Source organism: Rana temporaria, chromosome 5, assembly GCF_905171775.1.
Source record: "Rana temporaria chromosome 5, aRanTem1.1, whole genome shotgun sequence".
Classification (NCBI taxonomy): Eukaryota; Metazoa; Chordata; class Amphibia; order Anura; family Ranidae; genus Rana; species Rana temporaria.
In genome coordinates, this window is record NC_053493.1 from 96,059,237 (window position 1) to 96,068,367 (window position 9,131).

Consider the following 9,131-nt stretch of genomic DNA (forward strand, 5'->3'; position numbering starts at 1 on the left):
CTGGTGCAGCTTTGCATAGAAACCAGTCAGCTTCCAGGTGATATTGCCAAAGCTTAATTGAACAAGCTGAAGTTGGAAGCTGATTGTCTACTATGTACAGCTGCACCATATTCTGAGTGCATCAGTTTTGGTAAATCACCCCCACTGAAGTGGCAGGTTGATATACATAGATGAAACAAATCCTTCTTCAAAAGGTGTACCTTTTTTTAATCTGCGGCACTCTCTTCTCTACAGCCTTCTAAAACACCCAGATCATAGACCATTCCCCAGCTCCAGAAAGCAAGGGGGAGATGCAATGGTCACACACTGCATAGAGAACCTAGTGTAACCTGAGACCTGAGTTGAGGGAAAGGACCCCCCCCCCCCCACACACAAAGTCTCATATGAAAACACAGGGCTGAGGCTATTGCTTTCTGTGTACTGAAGGGAGGTTGGGGCTGTCTCCAAAAATTCTGTGGGGTCAGGAAAACCTGTCAAGTGTAACTAATGCAGATGGAGAGAAAAGGAAAATAAATTGCTTTTGGATTAAGGCAATTACACACTGTAGAAGGATATACTCTGTTCATTTCAGATGTTTTACAACCACTTGAATAACTATTCTTATGTGAAAATACATACCATACCAGCCAGTGATATCTATTTTAAATGCGGGTTGTACTAAAGGGTGAACAGTTTCCTTGTTGCTTTCATTTTTCACAACTTGTAAACCCACTGAAGTGTTTCTTACAATTTCTTTATCAGCTGACTTCAGCATCCATACTATCCTTTAGTTTCATGCCTTTCAAACCATGTGAGCAAAATAAACCCATGGATCAGCATAGAGAGGCAATGAGCTCTGAAAAAGCTTAGACAGCACTCAACTAATTCCAGTGCTGTATACTATATCTTCCACCTCTGGTATACAGTACAGTGGTGCTTTAGCACATATCTGTTTAATAATACTGCTATTATTCTTATGCTTGCATAGTGCCTGACATTTTACTTGTGAACAATTAACCATTAATATCCTCTATTGCCCAAGCACCAAAATTTAAATAAAATCACTGGTACTTGTAGTTTCTCAGTAGGTTATACACAGCGGGGCAGATCCACGTACCTGCGTGTAATCTTCCGCCGGGCGCAGCGTATCTAAGATGCACTACGCCGCCGTAACTTATTTATTTGTATTTTTAATCCACAAAGAATTTGCGCCGTAAGTTACGGCGGCGTAGTGTATCTTGGGTGCGGAATTCAAATGGTTGTAATGGGGGCATGTTTTTTTTGTAAATACGTCGTGACCCGACGTAAACAAAGTTTTTTTTTTTAAACTGCGCATTCGCCATCCCTGGGGGTATCCCAGTGCGCATGCTCGAAATTTAACCGGAACAAGCCAATGCTTACGACGGTGACGTCATTCGACGCAAATTCCTATTTGCGAACGACTTACGCAAACAACGTAAAAAATTCAAAATTGTACGCGGGAACGACGGCCATACTTAACATTGAGTACGCCTCAGAATAGCAGCTCTGACTATACGCCGGAAAAAGCCGAACGCAAACGACGTAAAAACAATGTGCCGGACGTACATTTGTGGATCGCCGTAAATGGCTCATTTGCATACTCAATGCGGATTTCGACGGGAACGCCACCTAGCGGCCGCCAAAAAAATTGCATCCAAGATCCGACGGCGTACTAAGACGTACGCCTGTCGGATCGATCCCAGATGCCGTCGTATCTTGTTTTGTGGATACAAAACAAAGATACGATGCGGGAAATTTAAAATTACGCCGGTGTAATCCTTTAGTGCAGGGATATGCAATTAGCGGACCTCCAGCTGTTGCCAAACTACAAGTCCCATCATGCCTCTGCCTATGGGTGTCATGCTTGATGCTGTCAGAGTCTTGCTATGCCTCATGGGACTTGTAGTTTGGCAACAGCTGGAGGTCCGCTAATTGCATATCCCTGCTTTAGTGGATCTGCCCCAGCGTATTTTGTATATCTGCCCTTATCTAAGAGTAGAACCCAATATTAGAACAGGTTAGGTTTATCACAAATTTTTCACATTTTGTTTCCCCCCCCCCCCCCCCCCCATCTTTTAATAGTTGATGAATCTATTTTAAAGTGGTTGTAAACCCTTACAGACCACTTTCACCTACAGGTAAGCCTAGATTAAGACTTGCCTGTAGGTGCTGGAAATATATCCTAAACCTACACGGTTTAGGAGATATTTACAATTCCCCATACGGCGATGTATTCGGCGCATGCACTCTAGAAACGGCTCGCTGGGGTCATACAGTGACTGGTGGCTCCCGTGCGTCACGCGACTCCGGCCAATCACAGAGCCAGAGTTTGCGGTCCCTGGAAGGAAGAGGGGTGAAGAATGGATGCTTCCTGCAACAGGGGACAGCTGTGACTTTGCAGGCTTCGGTTTCAGGTAAGTGACACATAATGGGCTACTATGCAATGCATAGTAGCCCATTATGCTTTACCTTTGCAGGGAAACAGGAAGTAAAACCCATCAGGGTTTACTTCCTCTTTAACTGTACATGCATTCAGACAGAAAAATATATCTTTATATGTTCTTAATACACAAACATACATAAGTGTTTACTAAACCAGTCCTTGGATACTACCAAAAGCACTGCCATGCAAGCGTTTCATAACCAAATAGTATCTGCCCCAAGTTTAAGAGTACACCATCAAACTATATTAATATAAACTGCAATACATGCTGTTTGTAGCCCTGCTCCCCTTGGGGTCCCAGTGAGGCTAGACCTCTTGGTAAAGGGAGACAATTCTCTTGTCTGATTTTACTTCAATATGTAACTATTATTTAAAAGCCATGCTGAGCAAAAAAACATTGGGATTGATTTACTAAAGGCACTTAAAGGGTCACTAAAGGAAAAACATTTTTTAGCTGAAATTACTGTTTACAGGATATAGAGACATAATAGTTAACTGATTCATTTTAAAAATAGATACAAATCAATCATATAATGTACCTCCTAGTTTCAGTTTCGTTTTTGCATCTAGCTTAGTTTTTGCATGTTATTTGATGCCTCTGTGCTGGACAGACCGGTAGAGCAGTATTGGTTTGGAAAACAAAACTAGAATCTCCCAGTACTGTGGTGATCAGGAAACAGACAACCAGGAAGTGTCCAGAACAGAGCAGAATTACAGCAACGTCCGAGCAAAAACGAACAATGAGAACATGAAACCAGGACTGCAGTAAGGTAAAGGAAGCTATTTAGCTAAAAAAATATATAATAATTCCTTTAGTGACCCTTTAAACCCTGCAAGAGCGGTTGTTCCTGAGCTTAGTAAATGAGCAGAGGTTCTGTTGTCTTCCATCATGCAATCATGTGCAAGCAACAATTCAGTATTTTTATTTTACTTGCATGTGGTTGGTTGGTTGCGAAGTGAAGCTTTGCCTCAATTACAAACCCCCTTGAGCAGCTGCAGAGTACAGTCCATTTGCCTTTAGTAAATCAACCCCCATTGTATGCAGTTGGGGCAAACCTATCTACTTCCTGATTTTTTTTTTTTTTTTTTTTATAAACACATTTCTGTCACTTCATGATCAAAACTCTTTCAAAATCTCTAATGTACTGATAGTGTTATCATGAAGAGATTCTACTTATAACCTGATTACCATTTGTAAACACTATCAAAGGTCTGTGAGTATCTGTTGTCTTGAAACATGGTTTACTTGACTGCTACTTTAAAGCGGGAGTTCACCCATTTATTAAATTTTTTTTTTTCTCCCCTTAGATTCCTGCTCGTTCGGTCTAGGGGAATCGGCTATTTGTATTAAAATATGAGCAGTACTTACCCGTTTTCGAGCTGCATCTTCTTCCGTCGCTTCCGGGCATGGGTCTTCGGGAGCGGGCGTTCCTTCTTGATTGACAGTCTTCCGAGAGGCTTCCGACGGTCGCATCCATCGCGTCACTCGTAGCCGAAAGAAGCCGAACGTCGGTGCGGCTCTATACTGCGCCTGCGCACCGACGTTCGGCTTCTTTCGGAAAATCGTGACGCGATGGATGCGACCGTCGGAAGCCTCTCGGAAGACTGTCAATCAAGAAGGAACGCCCATTCCCGCAGCCTATACCCGGAAGCGACGGAGAGGATGCATCTCGTAAACGGGTAAGTACTGCACATATTTTAAAACAAATAGCCGATTCCCCTAGAGAAAACGAGCATGAAGCTAAGGGGGAAAAAGTGCCCTCTAAGGGTGAACCCCCGCTTTAAGCTTTTGATTTACCACTAAAAGGTAATGTTTCAAATAGGCAACCAATAAACCTAAATATTTTCAGTTTTTAGTTTTGGGTCTGTGTATTACTCAGCTATTTAACTTTTCTATAAAAAAAATGTAACTATTTTTAGTCACTAACTACTCACATTTTTACAAGATTTGGTTTACCAGTAAGGGGTAATGTCAAAAATAAGCGACCAATAAACGTGCATATTTATCATTTTTAGTTTTGTGTCTAAATTATTTGTTTTCTATAAAAACAAATATACAAAGTCACTTGACAATCCTATATCACTCTTGTACAAGTTCTATCGGAGCAAAAACATGTAAATCTGTTACTTTGCCTCGTTCTGCTAGAGCAGGGGTCTTCAAACTTTTCAAACAAAGGGCCACTTTATTGCCATTCAGACTTTAGGAGGGCCGGATTGTGGCCAGCGGGAGGGGCAGAAAATGTCCTGGACCCAGCTCCAGTGAGAATAAATGTGGTTTCAGGGTTGGTGGTCAGTAGGAGGAGGCGTAGGGCCCCTATCAGTAGGAGGAATAGTATCCCATCATTGATATTATTAGAAGAAATAGCGCCCCCTTGTTGGTATCAGTGGGAGGAATAGTGCCTCATATCAGTTGGAGGAATAGTGCCCCAAGGGCCGCATAAGGGCTAGCAAAGGGCCACATCTGGCCCTCGGGCCGCAGTTTGGAGACCCCTGTGCTAGAGGATATGGTTTGTGGGCATAAATTTGTTTGGCGTTTTTACAACAGATTTTTTAACCACTTAAAAGGTTGACTTAGAGGGGCCGTGAGGTGTATAAATATATTCATGTAATTACGAGATTCTGTATAATGGGGGAAACATTTATTTTGACCCCCTGCAGATTTTGTAAGTTTGCAAACTTACAAAGAAATTAAGGATCTATAATTTTTTTTTATCATATGTGTATTTTAAATGGAGACAGAATATCAACCAAAAATCCAGGGGGAAAAACACACACATTACAAATGCTATACTTTGAGTTGCAGTTCAGTTAGTAAAATAAGTATTTGATCTCCAAGCAAAGCAGGACTTGGTACTTGGTGGAGACATCCTTGTTGGCAAGCACAGAGGTAAGACATTTCTTGCAGTTGGTGACCAGGTTTGCACACATCTCAGGAGGGATTTTGGTCCACTCTTACACAGTGATAATTCATTAAAAAAAATGGCACGTCTATGGCTTTCTAAAGAGACCTTGTTACCACTCTACGCCAACTAAAATAAAAAGGTTTACGTTAAAATGGAAAAGCTATGACTGACAGGGTTAAGTTTTTCTAAAGTGTACTGCATGTTCCACAATGTACTCCAAGAAAATAATTTTACACGCAACCTGGCAGGCCGCAGGAAAAGGGGGCGAGAGAGTGGCCCCCCTGCTGAACTATACCAGGCCACATGCTCTCAACATGGGGAGGGTGCTTGGGGTCCCCCTATATGTACATTGTACCCCTACACATTCACCAAAAAGTGTAAAAATTACAGGAGACAGTTTGGGACAAGTCCTTTATTTAAAAAAAAAAAAAAAAAAAAACTGTCCCGCGATGTCCATTTATCTTCGATCACAGCGTCCAACGGCCCAAGGAAAAAAAAAAAAAAGGAAAAAACTCTGCCTCCATGGAAAGCTCCCACTGACTGCAGGCTTTCTGCATTGACAGCTGTTATATAGCTGAGGATGGGGCCACCCAGTGACGTAAACGGATGACCCCGCACCCCTCTGACATTACGTAACATCACATGATGTCAGAAGGGAGCGGGTCACCCATTTAGGTCATTGTGTGGCCCTGCCCTCAGCTTTACCGGAGAATGTGCGCGACATCCGTCGCTGCGACCGAGCTCCGTGTGCCCCCCTGATGATTGACTTATGTCAACCCCTGGCGTTGTCAGACTGGATCCTGACCACTTGGAGAGGCACAGCCGGATCACTCGGCGCTCCAGGACATTGATCGGCCGGCGGGACTCCTCCTGAGTCCAGCGCCCCTGGGCTGACTGGACACCCCAGACACCTCCCCAGCCGGAGAGGCTGGCATCCATCATGACCACTGTCCAATGGCACGGCAGAAACAATTTCCCGGTCCGAAGTACCGGGGATGTCAGCCACCACACTAGGGAGGACCTGAGCAGGCGACTCACCCGAATCTGGTAATCCAGAGACGAGGGGAGCTTGTCCCAACGTGACAGAATCTCTTTCTGTAACACTCGAGTGTGGAATTGAGCATACAGAACTGCCTTGAACAAGGCCACCATCAGACCCAGAACTTGCATGCAAAAGCGAAGCGACAACCACTCCTGAGTCGCCAACCGCTGCACTGCAGATTGCAGTCTGTAATTTCTCTGTTGGGAGAAAAACCCTTGCCTCTGAGGAATCCAGGACCAACCCCAGATATTCCAACGCTGAGACGGTACCAGAACCAACTTCTGGACATTCAATAGCCAACCGAACACTCGGAGGGCCTGACAGGTGATAGACACGTCCTCTTCTAACTCTGAGCTTGAGGAAGCTCTCAGAAGAGGGTCGTCCAGGTATCCCACAATAGCGATCCCGCGCTGCCTCAGCAGGGTCAGAATCGGAGCAAGCACCTTTGTGAAAACTTGTGGTGCCGAGGCTAGGCAGAACTGGAGGGCCATAAATTGAAAGTGGTCCTCTCCGACTGCAAAACGCAGAAATCTCTGGTGATGGGTGTAACGGAATGACCCAGGACAAACAGAGACTTTGTAAGGATGAGGGCTACTCCTGTGCCAGCGTCATTAATAACTCTTATGTCTAGGGTCACCTTATGACCGATAGGGCCATAGGGTGACTGAGAAATGATATCCTAAATTACAGGACAGGGGACATTACTGATAGTTCATATTGCAGGAGATTGCAAAGTGTTGGTTAATTCTATGACTCATCTCTCTGTGTAGACTGTTGACATGTTAAATAAGGCTGGCTCTTGGAAGGCCTTTCATTGTGTGATAACACTGTTTAAAGCCTATTGATGATTAGGTGTGAATACCTTTGTCGGAGACGGACCGTCTTTTTAAAGATGTGGATTGAGAAGAAATCATTGTGTGATGGTGTTTTGTTGAATTCTGTTAATGAAGGAATGTGACTGCTCAGGTGCAGTGATAATTATAGCCCGGCACCGAGATGTCTGGAATGTTTAGCAATTAGCCACCTGAAGGTGTATTGAAGCCCCCCAGGGTGTGAGGTGTGGGTGGAGAGTTTGATTGTTCCTTTCATGCTTAAACTGTATATAACTTTGAGAGCTAACCATTAAAGTTGTCTTGCATTTTAAAACCAGAACCCAGAGCTGTGTGCGTTTCGGTTATTCTGGGAAATGGGATGGATCGGGTCCTGTTGATTGGAGTGTCAGATGAGCTGTCGTGGGTTGATGGAAGGTCGTAAACGGTGGTGACCGTTACAATGGGGCTATGCGGGTACGCGTCCTTGATATCCAAGGACGCCAGAAAATCCCCCTGATGGAGCGACGCCACTACCGAGCGAATCGTCTCCATCCTGAACTTTTGCACTTTGACAAAACAATTGAGGTCCTTGAGGTCCAGGATTGGACAGACCCCTTCCTTCTTGGGGACTACAAACAGATTGGAGTAAAACCCCTGAAACCGTTCCACTGAGGGAACCGTCACAATCACTCCCCTGACCAGCAGATCCTGAACAGACCCCGACAGGGCCACCCGGCGTTCCGGAGGAAGCTGGAAGGAATAAATCTGTTTGGTGGACAAGAGAGAAACTATCTTGTACCCCGAGGAAACTACTTTGCAAACCCATCGGTTGGAAAGAAGAGACCTCCACCGAGACGCGAAGCCGGCCACCCACCCGGGAGACCTTCATGCAGAAGCAGGCTTGCGGTACCAGGTGCGCTTTTGTCCTTCAGCGGGCGCCTTCGCACCCTGGAAACGTTTTCCTGCCGCACCTGGGGGGCGAAAAAAATGTTTGGGGGTAGTAAAGGAGGGCCCTTGCTTACGGCGAGGCTCCTTACCCTTTCCAGATTGCGGGAGCAGAATGCTCTTACCTCCAGTGGCATCCTTTATGTCATACAAAAAGCCGTTCACCCTTAAAGGGTAAATCCACCAAGGAATTTTTAGGAGACTGGTCTGCAGACCAACACTTCAGCCACACAAGGCGGCGTAGTACCACCGCGTAAGTGGAGGCCCTGGAGAGCAAGGGAAGTGTATCCAGGGCCAACTCACAAACTTTAGGCCCTGTACCAACTGGTTGGCCAGTTCCACACAGAGCTCAGGAGCATTCTGCGCCTCCAGCTCCTGCAGCAAGGACTTTGCCTGTTCGGTAAGTGTCTGCGACACTAGAGCCCTGGCCAAGACCGGTCTCACCACCGACCACACCACTGTGAACATGGAGCGGGCCACAGCCTCAGCTCTCCTATCTGCGGGATCTTGAAAAGCGGGAGCCCCTTCCACAGGCAACGTGGTAGCCTTGTTCAGTCTGGACACAGGGGGGTCCACTGACGGAGGAGATACCCGTTTGAGGAGGATTTTCTAAAAAAAAGTGGGTAACGGACCGCAAAGTATTTTGGAACAGCAAAAACTTTCTGCGGCCGATCCCACTCCTTGTACAACAATTTGTCCAGATAAGGAACACAAGAAAAAACTTTTGCGGGGCGGCTTGCGGAACCCAAAAGGTACCGGCATATCTGATGTCTCCGCCGAATCCTCAAGTTTTTGAGTATCCCGCACTGCAGTGGTAAGAGCTCCAACAAACGCCTTATCATGCGCTGACCCTGAAGCAGAGTCATCCTCACTGTGCGTGTGGGCTAGGCTTGCATCTTCTGACATAACGGAACCAGGGCCAGACGCTGTAGCAGGGCCTAATTCCGTGTCAGAGACATCCCCAAAAGAAGGCAGAGGGAGGGGCG